At 39.5% G+C, this 13845-nt stretch overlaps 1 protein-coding gene across 13 annotated transcripts in view; it reads left to right on the plus strand.

The window, feature by feature from the left end:
- The window catches only part of ATXN1 (ataxin 1), a 367337-nt gene that overhangs the window by 57290 nt on the left and 296202 nt on the right, over positions 1–13845 (plus strand). For all 13 annotated transcript variants that reach the window (XM_085573523.1, XM_077785675.2, XM_085573522.1 and 10 more), the window contains one exon: positions 9627–9712. The gene's annotated coding sequence lies outside the window, so the exon portion shown is untranslated. The remainder of the gene's footprint in view (positions 1–9626; positions 9713–13845) is intronic.

The following is a 13845-nucleotide window of genomic DNA, read 5'->3' on the forward strand; positions in this document are numbered from 1 at the left end:
TTGTTTCACCACAGAATGCACTTGAAGCACAGAGCTGGTTAGTGAATGACAGTCTGAAAGATTCTACTGAAGAGAAATTATCTGTGTGTATGTCTATGTACATTGCTAATTTTGATATTAAGCTGCTAGGTTGTGATGATGAACAATTGTTGGCTACAGTTGTATGTGCTCAGCTTGTGATTTTTGCACAAAATATGGACAGCATGAAATGTACCTATTGTTACTTGTTTTTTAAAAGGTGATGTCTAATTAGCAAACTTAATTATTTTGTGTCTGTTGAAAGCAACAATAAGGCTTCCAATGTATTGCCTTTGGGTTTTTTTCAGTAACCATTAGAATGTTTTCTGGCATTCATCAGCACTTCTGGATTACTGGGAAGAGTGTAATTAATCATTCACTTCCTTATGCTTCCTACTAGACAAGCACAGATCATTGCAGGCAAGTTGAAGTAAGCCATTTCAGATGTTCAAAACATGCTGCAGCTAGTCGAAATCTTGGGGGAAGCACTGCTTTAAACATTCTATCAACAGATTACAGCACAAAAGGTAACTCAGTGACTGACTGTAACAGCATTTGATGACAAACAGTTTGAGTTGTCTTTGAGGAAGAATTTCTATGTCACTAAGTCAATAAAAATTCAAGGAAGAAGTTTATGGAATTTGTTTTCAGTGCAGTCCAAGTGCATCTCAAAGCAACTTGACAAAATAGAGTTCAAGTGTTAGAAGCCCCAAATTCTGAGCCAAACCACCTTGTCAGCTGACAGTTCTTTCATTGGGATTTATTTACGTTTGCTGTATTAAATCAGAAGTCATATAAATAAAAGTTCTCTTTAGGGCAGAAAGGAAAAGTAAACCAAGTAGACAAGTTCAGACTACAAAGATCAGAGTTTTTCTCTTTATTCTGCAAATATGGAACATTTGGAAAGCATTGTATAAACGGAACTTAGGCCAAGTTTTCTGAAATAGTTACCATCTGATTTGTCTGCGTGATACTTAGTTGGTAAAAATGCATATTACTCCGTTTTTGGAAGTGAGAGCTTACCCATGAACTGCAACCTGTAGAGGCAGAAAGTGTGTTCTTACATGGTTTGTCAGCAAAGTTTAAATCTGCTGCTTTCCCTACCCACCCAAGCTGCTTCACAAAATCGCATCACTGCTGGAATGAAAGCATTTGGAGCGCCCGGAGAGCAGCGGCCAAATGTGTATAACGTGCTGCCTCATGAGGAGGGGAGGGAACAAGCTGGCCAAGAACTGAGTACAACAAGTATGTAGCTCAATTTCTTCTGAAAGAATGAAACAATCCTTTTATGTCCTTGTAGGAAAGTAACAGCGTTCTGTTCTCCCTCTGTAGGCTCCTTTTCTAGAAAACCATTCTTCAAAAGAGCGTAGTGCAGCAGCATGCTTCAGCCTCCAGGATTCACACTGCTAGCTTCAGGAAGTATGGCTACTTTTCGGTTATTGCTTAGATGAATGATAGTAATAAAAGCTGACTAGCTTAAAAAAAAAAGGACCTTGGATCACTGTCACATAACTGCTGATAACAATGATTGTTATGTTTATCTTGCCATTTTTAACCTTGCTGTCAATTACCACATTTCATTCTAGATCTGGTCTCTAAGAAATCCATGCTAAAATGAACATTTGTTTCAGTAAAGGCTTCCAACTGAATGCAAGCCACAAAGGATTTCTTTTAAGTTGGATATGAGTGGGGTTTTTTTTCCTCTCCCTTCCTCTGAAGGAGAGAAGCCAAGTTCTGGAAGTTTGGTTGCTGGTCTAAAATATTAATAACATGAAGTCTCTTCAGTGTTTCTCTGTTAAATGCTGTTTCAGAGCCATTGTCACTTAAGCGATTTAGTTGCTGAATACTTACCTAAGACCTGTGTTCCCAGTTAAACATAAGAATTGACCTTACCATGTATGGAATATATCAACAGCTTTGTTATGTTTATTTTGTTTTTTATCTGATTAGTCTTACTGTATTAATGCTTATGATACAATGTCTTTAGGTTTTCGAGGAGTAAAACCTGCCATGATAATGGAAGTAAAAGCAAGCAGAGATAAAGGAGAGTGTCTGTCTTCGCCTGCAGACTGTGGGAAGTATTTGAGCCTGCTTCAGGCTATAGTGCTTGGACTCAGCTTGTTGAAGGCACTTGGCCAAAGACAATCCCACACCTGCACTGTGAAGGCCACAGAGGCTTGCCAGGGAGTGATGGGACACGTTGGTGCCTTGTTTAGTCCTGTTATAGCCCAGGTACATTTTCTTTCTTAACCTCCCCTTTAGAGTTTAATCTTGTTCCTTTATATATCTCATAGTAAAGGAACTTTAGTGTTTTAAATACTGCAGGAGTCCTAGATGTAGATCTGAGTGGGTCTCCATATGAGGGAATTACTAGGAATGGGTTCTATGGGCTTTTAAAAAGGGAAAGGTAAAAAAGGGGGAATGTAATTACCACGCTGGCGATGATTCCAGTCCCTGGAGGAATGACTTTTTGCATGAGCGCTGCCTATCAGACAAAGTGAGTTTGTAATCTGTTTGTAGTGGCAAATTCCACGCTTGGCTCATTATAATACCTCAGTCTGAGTTAATTATAGAGTTTGGGACTGGGGGTGAGGAGAAGGACAGGAATGAAAAGCCTCTTTGAGAAAACCAAATTCAAAGGAAAGCAGTGTGCAATTCAGTACCTTTTCTTGTGTCCGACGCTTCAGCTCCTGAGAGAGCCGCACCCTTGCTCACACAGACAGTGCCGTCTCTGGAAGGTCCTGTCATAAGAACCGCATTAAGGAGCCTATTGTTGGGTGCTGCTCTGGGCTGTGTATACTTCAGGGTTATAAACACTCCCAAGATGTTCCAGCATTACTTATTTTCAGGTCACTCTCATATTGATGCATTCCCTTGCATGTTTTCTGTTTGTGACCTATTTTTGATGCATTTCACATCTGCTTTAGCAGCTCTTTGACAACCAGAAAACAGGGCTGTTTACTGAGTTCACAGCTGCTGCTAATATCCGTGCAGCTAGCCAGAACTGACTGTTTTCTTGCTTAGCTCATCCTCTTGAATGAACCTCTCCACAGGGTTTGTTGCAAGTTTGTTTCAACTGGAATGCTATCAAAAGTTTCCACACATTTGTGAATTTCTCATACTTCAGACTTCCTAGAAACCCAGAAACATATGCACCCTCACTAATTCCAGCAACTTTCTTCAGTTTCCCATGGTTTAATTACATCAGCTTTTCACAGATAGCGAAAACAACCTGTTGTGAATGGGATGAAATTCCTGCTGTCATTAGTTAACACTAATGCATTTGAACTGAGTCTTTAAGGAAATAAGTCTTCTTGTCTAGTTTAAGGGCACTATTACCTATAGGCTCACATTAATTTCATTACAGTAACTCAATTACCTTATTTTTCTTTTTTTTTTCTTTGTATGCAGATGATGTTTGAAGAGAGGTAGGAATGTGAATTAATCCTGCAGCATTTCCTTGTATTACCTTCAGCAAGTGGCTCAGGGTGCATCATCTCTCAGTGAGGCCACATCTTGTAAGGCTGAATTCCTACCTGTGCTGTCATCTGAGTGTCTGTGGGCAGTCTGCAGTTTGCTACTCTTCCAGTTCATTATGCTATGGATTAGTTACTTTCAGGACACTTGTTCCCACCAAAGAAAGATATTATTGGACCTTTGTGGTGTAGGTGCAAGAAGTCACAGCTGTGTGAGGTCTGGGCAGTTTGGTTTTGTTGTTGTTTGGTTTGTGCTTAGGCATTGATTAGTAGCACAATATGTCCAGCAGCCAGTGTGTGTGCTTCTGGAAGTGAACAGAGGTCCCAGTCTTCATGAAGCAATTAAACTGAGGACACACTTCTTCAGTTCCAGCTGTTTGAGCCCCTGCCTGAGTCTGCCTTTCCTGATTTTATAATACTGTTCAGTGCTGTTATTGACAATCTCCCAAGTGCTCATTTTTTTCAATACTGTGTTTCCTAAGCCACATTGTGGATCTCAACTTTCAAGCCTTTCTATGTCCTTGTGAGGTAAATGTTACCAGGTTAGCTGTGATCTGAATTACAGATGTGGATAGAGAGGCACAAAGGGTATAAAAGATCTGCCAAAGTCATTTCAGTGCATCAGAGACAAAATTAGGCAAAAAGATTTCTGACTCCCACCTGTGTCCTACTCTTCCAAAGCAATTTTCATGCTTCATTCAATTTTGGAACTTTTGCTGTCACAGTATCTCACAGGTAGCTTTCATTTCTTAATGGTTTTTGAAGATTGATTTTCACCACACCCACCCCTGGTTCATTTCCAGTTGTTAATGAAGTATATCTTGAGTTTTCTTTGGTCCATTGTGAAGCTCCTGGTGGTGACTCTAAAGTACTTTCTGATCCCTACCTGCTGCTTCTTAGACAATGACAAAATGTGGTGACCAGCCTTTATTCTCATTTTATCAGCTGTAGCGAACAGGAGATACCAGACCATTTGTTTGGGCTCCTCGCAGATGGCAACTAAAATATTTAGTTGCTAATGGACTTTACAGTTTGCATTGCTCCACATCATTTGACCAGTGTTGTGGGGTAGCTTAAAAATATTTCTTGTGGTAGTTAACTAAACTTGGAATGCTCTGTTTGCTTGTAGTATTGTGACAATGACGAGTGCCCATCATAGGAAGCTCATGAACCAATTTGTGGTATCTTAAAGTTGTTCTCTGCTGAAACCTAGATGCACAACAACCTTCTCTGAACCTCAGTTTCTTTCACCTATCTCAGATACTCTGGGAAGTGAAATCTTGTTTTTCTGAGACATCCTCCTGTTTTGATTTGTTGTTAGGGGAGCCTGGATGAGTAGCTGATACTAAGTACTTAAATTTGATACGGCTAAAACTGTTCAAGGAAAAGCCCACCACAGTTTAATGCACAATGTAACAGTGGTGGAATAAATGGGCATTGTGTGGCTGAAAGGAGGCAATGAAGTGTCTTCTGTTATTTTACATAAGTCTCAGTGTTACTTTGCTGTACTGGGAGATAGGAAGAACCAGAAATTAATTCATTCAACACCGCTGTTTGTGGAGGTCATGGTATGTACACAGCTCATTGACTCATATATTCCTTGCCAAAACATCACCTCTTCTACGTCTGTGAGTGTCCTCTCATCTTTCTGCACCAAAACCCGTCTTTGTTTTTTCTTTAGTGTTTTTCTCTTCTCTGTGAATTCATTCACCTGGAGAGATGGCAGGTATTCATCAAGGCAGCTCTCCACTTCCTACCCAGGCAGTTCTGATGAATGCTTAGCACCTTTCAATTTGGTGGAAAATTTCTTTCTAGAGCTTTGTTGATGTATAATTTTCTAGCTGCAGGAGGATAGTGTATGGATTGGTGAGCTGCTACTGATGGACTTGACCTTTATAGGCTCATTAGGTCCCTGGGTGGTTGCTGGAGAAGATTGTGGAACAGTGCAGGCAGAACAAATGCTAAAATACAGCAAACATCTTCCTCCATAGGGAAATTCACCCATTTGCAAAACAGCTGGGGTGAAAAGAGACCACTGGAAATAGTCCACACCCAGTGCTCAACTCTGCTCAGGTACCTTATCCAGTTATATTCTCTGTATCTTCAACCATGGAGACACCTCATCCTCTCTGGGCAGCCGGTGCCAGTGTCCAATCATACCTGCAGTAAAAGTTTTATCTTAAAAGAGCATTTAAATGGAGTTCCGTGTATTTCAATTTGTGCCCACTGCAATTGGAAAGGAAGAGGCAGTTGTGTATGTGGATTTTAGCAAAGTCAGGAGAAAGAAAACAAAGCATTAGGCTGCAGTAAAACAATTCTGTAGCAAAAAATGATGACTTTCTGTGACACAGTGCAAACCAGTAGACTAAAGATTGGAAGAGGGAAATCCTTCCAGCCCCAGCTGAAATTGATGAGGTAGTTCACACCTCTCAGAATTGCAATTTGAGGCAGCCTGAAACATGATGGAGAGTGAGCTATGTCAACATATGCTTCAGAGCATGTTCTTGATTTTATCTGTACATGTGAGCACAAGAAAATTCTCTTATTTTTCAGAGCTGAGCTGGATTTCTCCAGCACAATTCTGCGGCAATGGGCAAATGCCAAAGGAAAACTTTACAGCCAGAGAACATATAAAGTCTGGAACATGGATAAACTGCTTAGGATAAAATAGAACCAGCAGATCCCTCTGCCAAAATCTGAAGTGAAATGAATAGAGGTTCAAAAAAAGTTCATTCAGTATGCCTGGTTCCTTGTTTCCATAATTTAAGAATAATTACATTTTTGTCACCAACATTGTTTTTAAATGTCAATAGAAACCAGACAAGTATATTTGTAAACCCAGCCCTGTCACATTGAATACATTAGGTTTTCCAGTACCAGCCTCTTTTAAGTAAGGCTGAGGAAGCATTAAAAGCTCAGTAACTCTCAAGTGTTAGGAAGCTATTGAAAGAGCTTGTTAGGCTTTATGACAAGCAGGTTGAAATATAATAGGCCTGCAGCTTTGTGAAGGAGCCGGAAAGCTGTGGTTGAAGAGAGGCCAGTGCCCAAGAGTTTGTAGACCAGATGATTTGTGCAAAGGCAATGTTGGAAGGTTCAAGGCAAAATAAACAAATGGGGCTACCCACAGGGACAGTGTTAAGCTGAGACCAAAGTGCTTCCTTAGCTTGGTTTCCAAACACCAGTTAGTCTGTCTAACCAAAGAAGGCATTTTCAGTTAAAATTTCTTCCTGTCCACACTCAGGCCAAGGAGCCATTTTCTGTTACCTAATTGACCACATTTGTTCTGACCCAATTTTCCTTAGCCTTTTACCTTGTGAAACTGGGTCTTTCTGCTAATCCAGAACAGCCCATGATTCTCTTCTGACAGTCTTAGATGGGTTTGGTTAACTCTGTCCTTCCTTACTGGCTCTGTTCTTATCCCTCTGCTTTGGTATTGTGCTGAAATAGGCCACCTTCTTTACACCTATCATTCATTTTCTGGTGGAAGCTCTTTGGTTCTGATGTCTTTTACTAGACCAGCTCAGGTACCTAGGAAATATAAGTTAGCCTCTGGTAAGACAGGTCCTGCTAACCCAACAGACATATGTTCCATGTTCTTGGATCCTCTGTCATGGCACCCGCTACAAGAAAAATAAATGAATAAAGATTGTTCCTAGTATTTACAGTTTTGAATGCCAATTTGGAGATGTGAGCTGAGTGCAGTAATAACTTACGTGACTTGCAGGCCTCTTTGAGCTGTAACTTGGAAATATCTAGCTAGTCTTGTTCATATCACCATGGGATTGAGAGCTCCCCAGGAATATTCTTTTTTAAAATACCTTTGATCTTCAATGGAGATGCATATTAAAGAAAATGTAACTCTACAGAGACAGCTTGGCCTTGTAATAATCACTGCATCCAGTTCATGGGGTCAAATTGTATGTAATTCATAGGCCTGTCAAAATGAGAAGTCTACCACTTTAAAACTAGGTTCTAGAGGCCCTGAGCATAGGTATCGTCACTAGGATATGTCAGCTCAATAATGAGTTCCTCAAAAAATGGATCAGGAAGCTGTTACAGCTAAGCAGTTGTTACGGCTGTTGACGACTAGCTAGAAAATATTGCATTACACTAACTCAATTTTTCCCCAAAGGATAGGATTTTTTTTACTCTTATTTCCTTTTTTACAAATATGACAGATCTGGGATATGTAGAAGAGAAGAGAATAGGAAAGCAGGAACATTAAAAAAAACTCAATGGTTTGCAATCCTAGCTTTCTAATACCTTTTTGAATTGTATGTATGTTCTCATTCTTATACATAACATAACTGGTTGGGGAAAAAAAAAATCTTTCCTGTTAAGGTTGTAAACTGCCAGTGTTTGTTACTGAACATTCCAGATCATCCCTTGTCAATTTAAGATTATTTTCCCTAATTCCTGCTGCACCTTAAACACATCACCAGGCATTCACCAAAGAAAGGTTAGTTCAGCTACTTTGAGCAGTTCCAAACAGGCCAGCTCATTACAGCCCTACCAACATATTCCTCGCTGAGTCAGGAAGGACACAGAGCCTTTGCATAACCCTGCTGCCATGCAGCAGGTGAACAGTACTGGGTCTGTGAACAATACTGGGTTACACCAGACAAAACACGCTCTGAAGAATGAAGGGAATTTCATTAAAAACCAGAACAAAACTAAATGATAACGTGCTCTATTCAGAGTACCTGACAGATACCGGGTATATAAACCTTCATTCTTCCAAAGTCACATACTTGGGGGGTGTATTGAACCATCCTTTGCAGCAGTACATGGCTACACCACAAAACAAGGACAAATTTCTTCACACCATGTTTATTTATACCACATCTCTTTGGATGTTCTCTTCTTACTGAGTGCAGTGGCTGGAACCTGTTCTTCCAGCTTCATTATATAAAGGTGAAAGTCTCAGCTTTAGAAACCAGCATCACTGGGCTTGAAAAGCCCTTATCTTCTCCCATTTCATGGCTCAGGAATTCATACTCTGCTACTGACTAGCTCACTGACTTTCCTGTGACTGAAGTTTTGTTACAGTAAGTTGAAGAATTCTGTGAAATTCTAGAATTATCTCTTGTTTTTCACATTATGCATTTTCTAGGGTTTATTTTACTGGAGGGATAATGAAGTAATCTCAGAAGAGCATCTTATTTGCTGATTGTGTTGTAATCATCATCCAATACAAAGTATGGATTCCTCATGTTGGTAATATTCTCCTGGAAGGAAGGAAGATTGGAGTCAGGAAAACTCCTGTGTACCTAACCTTGGCAATACTCAGTGTGTCTAGCAGATGCCAAGTGCAATGTTCGGGTATAAATCATTGCTAGCTAAATCTTAGCTAATATAACAAGTAAAATATATGAATGTGCTATTTTAGCAAATGATTGCTGTCACATCTAATCCTGGGTTTCCAGCCTCTAAAAATGCAGGTGGTGCATATTAGTGATGAAGTGAACAGTTTGAGGAGGAAGGAACTTAAAAGTATTCTAAATTCAAATTACTTGATGTAGATACTTGAAATGCTTCTATCCATGGGAAAATTTTCCCTTTCCTTTTTTTTTTAAACCACTCAAGTGCAGATGTACTTCTTTCTCTTTTACTACTACTTGTTTGTGGGGAGCAAGAGGTTTTGGAAATTTGAGAAAATAGCTTGTAGTTCTGTAGAACTTTCACTACCTCTGTTAGGGCTGTAATTTGCAGCCTGAAAGACATAAAGAAAACACTTCCAGGAAATAATGTTGGCTTAGATTAATCGATGTTGCTGCGCATATTTAAGTCACTTACTCAGAGGGAACACAAAAATTCTTAACTGTTTATAGTACGTAAAACCAGTATAAATAAAGCACTGCTCTCGAAAACTTGGAGAAGTTTTTATCTTAGGAGGATTAAGTGACTTCATTTATTTTCTTTAAAGAAAACAAAACTAGTATTCTGTCTCTTTTCTAATTTTTACCAGGATAAATTTTTTTCTGTATAAAAAGAAAGCAAATGAATGAACACATCTTTTGATACTAAAAATTAAAGTATCCTTCTACATTTGCTGAGCAGTAATTTGTTTACTTTTCACGCTGAAAAATTTTGAGGTAAAATTATTAATCTGAGTCAATTTTCTATTTTCAGGTATATCCAGCATTAAAAAATGTATTGGAAAGAACTTAAGAAAGGCTGTGGAGGAGGATGGGAGAACAAATTAAGTGAACTTTAAGGTCAGTGTCAAAAAGATACCAACCTAACCAGATTATTTTCTGCCCTCTGGAGAGGGGACTGTCTTGCACAGCTGCATTAAAGCTGAGAAAAATGAGAAGTTGAAGAGGAAATTGTATTACTCTCTGAGTAGGTTATGTTGTACAGTTAAGGAGTGATGGCTACTTAGATACCTTAAAAAAAACCCCACTTAAGTCATGTAACTGAACAAGAAAAAGTTACTATAAAAACCTTGCACCTTAGCTATGAAAGTGATGTGAATATCATGTAGTATACAACTGATTTCTCTTTTGTGGGAAGCCAGAGGCTCTCCACTAAAAAGAGTGAATTGTTTATTGGTTTGGAAAGGTTCATTCTATATCCAAACAGTATTCTTATGATGGCATGGCAAAATCTAAATAGTGTTCTTCTGTTTTCACTAACTCTGCAGCTTCACTTTCCTGGGCCCCCAAGGTTATTTCTAGGCAGAGGTGCATTTCAGCCAAGAGAAATTGTGAAGGAACTGAAGAGCAGGTTTCTCTCGTACGTACCCTGCATCATCCATGTGAGCTGCAGGGCTGTGTCAGTCACACTGTAGTTGCACTAGGGACAGTGTGACTCTGTCTTGCTGGCTGTGGCTCAGCCTGTGCTTTCCCTGCTGTTAGGCAGACTTTTGGATAGGGGTGATAGGAGTGTTGGAAAGTGGAAGAATCAAGGGAGTGCACCTTCACATAGTCTTCAACATGAAGGCTAAGGACAAAGGGATCTCACTCTTTGATTTTTTTCTGTGGTAATGGGCTTTTTAATCTCAAGTGGCCTACCTTTATGTAAAGCCTCTATCCTCTTACTTTATTCAGAAAGCACAAGATGGTTTTTGATTGATTCACACTGAAGTGCTCACATTGAAAACATTTCCAGAGTTACACAGTGTAGAAGAAATACAAAATTAAAGTCCTTCAGTGTAGAAGTATACATGAAATGATGGATATTTCTGTAGCTTTGAAAAACGAGTTGTCCTTCAACTCCTTCTACTTCAAATCCATTCTGGGAAACTTTTTTGGTAAATGAACACTATTCAAACCTTTAGTCTCTTTGCTGGGTAGAAGGGCCAGCAACATTTTTACAAGTTACTCTCACAGTTGAAATGTGCTTATTAACAACACTTACATTTGCTTGCCTGTTGCAAAATAAAATAGGTGCCTTTAATCAAACAATTTCTCATGCACTAAATTCCCTATTTTGACTTTTATCTATGCTTGGACTTCAAATGCAGAATTGTACAAGATGCTAATTTTGGTGCATTTATTTGAGAAGCAGCATGTACATTTCTGGTATGTACATTAAATTTTATGTCTAATATTTAGTGTATCTGTTTTCCTTAGTTATTAGAGGGGCAGAGCAAGAGATATCCTAGACTCAGTAGCATGGTTGCTAGCACTTTGATTGGGTGCACTGACAGAGTAATAATACTGTTTGATTTCTTGAAACTGTTTTTGGTGCAGAGTGCTTGAAAATAATAAAATAGAAATATTATGGTACAAGACAGCATCATTTTTAGCTAAGTCTGATACAAAGAGAAATTATTTATTTGCTGCACTGCTTTGAAATGCAAGAACTTAAAGTACAGGCATTGGTTTATTCTGCCTTTTGTTACACTGAGAGCTTTGGAAATGTGCAGAGCAGAGAACACAGACTTTTTTTCCCCCTCTTTAACAACTGAGGGTTTAGAGCGGTTGCTGGCATAGGAGGAAATGCCATTAGATAGATACAAGAAAAGCCAATATTCCGTGTTATTCGTGCAGACAACTAACATTTGAAACTTGCACGAAGTGCTTCCACTTAAAAGCTGTCAGTCACATTGGTTATAAAAAGCCCAGAGCACTCAGGGACTGTCAATCACTTCTTAGGAGAGAGAGCTGACATCTTAACATTTACTTTGCCAGTATTTACCAGATGCAGAAGACCAAAGGGTGAAAATTCAAATGAAAACACACATTCTTGCTGATCATATAATACAAGGGAAACATTTGGATCAGTTACTGTCGCTGCTCACCTAGGAGCCTCCAATCCTGAGAAGGTTTTTCTCTCTTGTTCTATGAATAGATCTGTTGCAGGCTAGCTCTGCCGTATTGCAGGGAAAAGGCTTTTGCAGACAGTGTCTGCTGAGAGTTGTCACAGAGTCATCAGGTGAGGAAACAGGTTAACTCTGGCCCATTATGTCTAGGGGAGTAGCATGAAATGTTCGAGGACTTAGAAAGGGCACATAAAGGGCATCTACCTTGCTTTTTTTCTTATGGTAATAGGGATGTGGGTGTTGTAATTATGAGGCTGATGACATATTCTCATGCAAGAAGGGGATTGGCAAGGAAAGGAAGAGGAGGAACCAGTTAATTCAGATACATCTGATCTTTTTCTGTATGTTTCTAGATCCAGTTATCCCTAGATTACTCTGATGCTTTAGATACTGATCCTGGTGCTTCAGTGGGACTGCAGCTGTGGGTAGCACTAAGAATTCAGCATCTGGGACCTCTGGTCAGAACCACTGTTGTCACAGAGCAGGAGGTGTAGGAGCAGCTGTGAGGAAGGTGCAGAAATGGTGTTCACACATTGCAGGCCTATACACATGCTTCTGTACTGGAGGTAAAAGGAATGTTGTCCTTGAGGCTACCTCCAGCAGTTCACTAGACTTGAGTACCCAGTACTGCATTCCCACAGCTGCATGCATCTGAAGGCATCCATGGGACTCTTGGTCCATCTTTGACCAGACTGTCAGTCTAAGTCAGCATGGCCAAGCCTAACAACTGTGGAAATGTTCAGAACACTGCTTTAAATAAAGTCACTCATGTGAGTACCTCTTTACCAGAGTCTTCTGGAATCAAGCAGCTTTCAACATTTATGTCTCTTGGAGTGGTGCAGCCAACATCTGCAGCAAGTTGTTAATCAATTATCATAGAGGTTTTGTTCACTGTGTGCATCCAAATGTTAAGTCTCACAATCCTAACACAGCCTTTGGTTCTGCAAATCATGTAGTCATCTTCCATGTGGAGTTCCTCCTGCCATTTGGAGCAGAATTTTGCCCCAGATTAAAACTCTAGATGAGTTTTTACAGAACTACTGTAACTGTAGACACTTATGTATAAATTTCTAGAACCAAAGTGATCTTCCTGTTCAGTTCCTGTTGTAGTCAATGAAAGTTAAATCAGTGGAGTTTATGGAATTGCGTGCTTTAGTTTACCTTGGAGCAGACACTTCTCAGCTGTCAGCAGGGTAGTTCTATAAGCTTCATTGTAGGGTTCAGGTAATACAGTAAGATCAAATTATGTGTTTGGGGACTTGACTGGCGATAAAAGTTTCCTCTGTTTTCCCCTTGGAAACTGGGAAAAAACTGGAGTAGTAAACACCACTGCTTGTGACCTTTAATTACCAAGGGAAAAAGCATTTTGCCATTGTTTCTTACATGTCTTGTCTATCTGTTTATACATGGGCCAGGCCTGTATTCTCTAGTGCTTTATTTTTGTATTAGGAAGTTGTTTCTTCCCCTTGGGAGACTCTTCATCCTCCTTTCGAGGGTAAATAAAGAATGCCATTCACCATAACAATAAGTCTAGAAAAAGTAACAGAAAACAAAATGTCCCTGTATATATTTTGAATAGCTGAAAGTTGATTACATCAATGCTCTGCTAATCATCTTCAGATTTTAATGCCAAAAACCAGAAGGCTGTGAATTGTATGAACCGGAGGCTAGAACTAAGAGAAAGATCAATAGCTTAATGTAAGGAAATATAGACTGAATGTATGTTGAGTAATTTCCTAATAGAAGTAACCACTGGTATGCAGAACAGACTTCTGTGGTCCACAGAGGATGTCAAATATATTTTTATTTCTCAAAATACTACAGAAGTTATATGTGAAAAATATAGGGCAGAAGTGAGACCCTGTGTTATATCCTCATCTCCTCTATGTCCTGTGGTCCCATGTCCTAGGGGTACTTTGTTGTACAACATTTAAGATACAGAGCACATGGAGGCAGGAAAACAGGTAATGGATTCCTGTTCGTACTGGTTATTCCTTTGCTCCCCTCCTGTGACGCTGCAGAAAGTTATAAAACTCTTGATTGTTGTAACCTGAAGCTCCACCAGACAAAGAGGAGATTGTA

This window comes from Lonchura striata, chromosome 2 (genome assembly GCF_050655825.1).
Source record: "Lonchura striata isolate lonStrDom1 chromosome 2, ASM5065582v1, whole genome shotgun sequence".
Taxonomy (NCBI): Eukaryota; Metazoa; Chordata; class Aves; order Passeriformes; family Estrildidae; genus Lonchura; species Lonchura striata.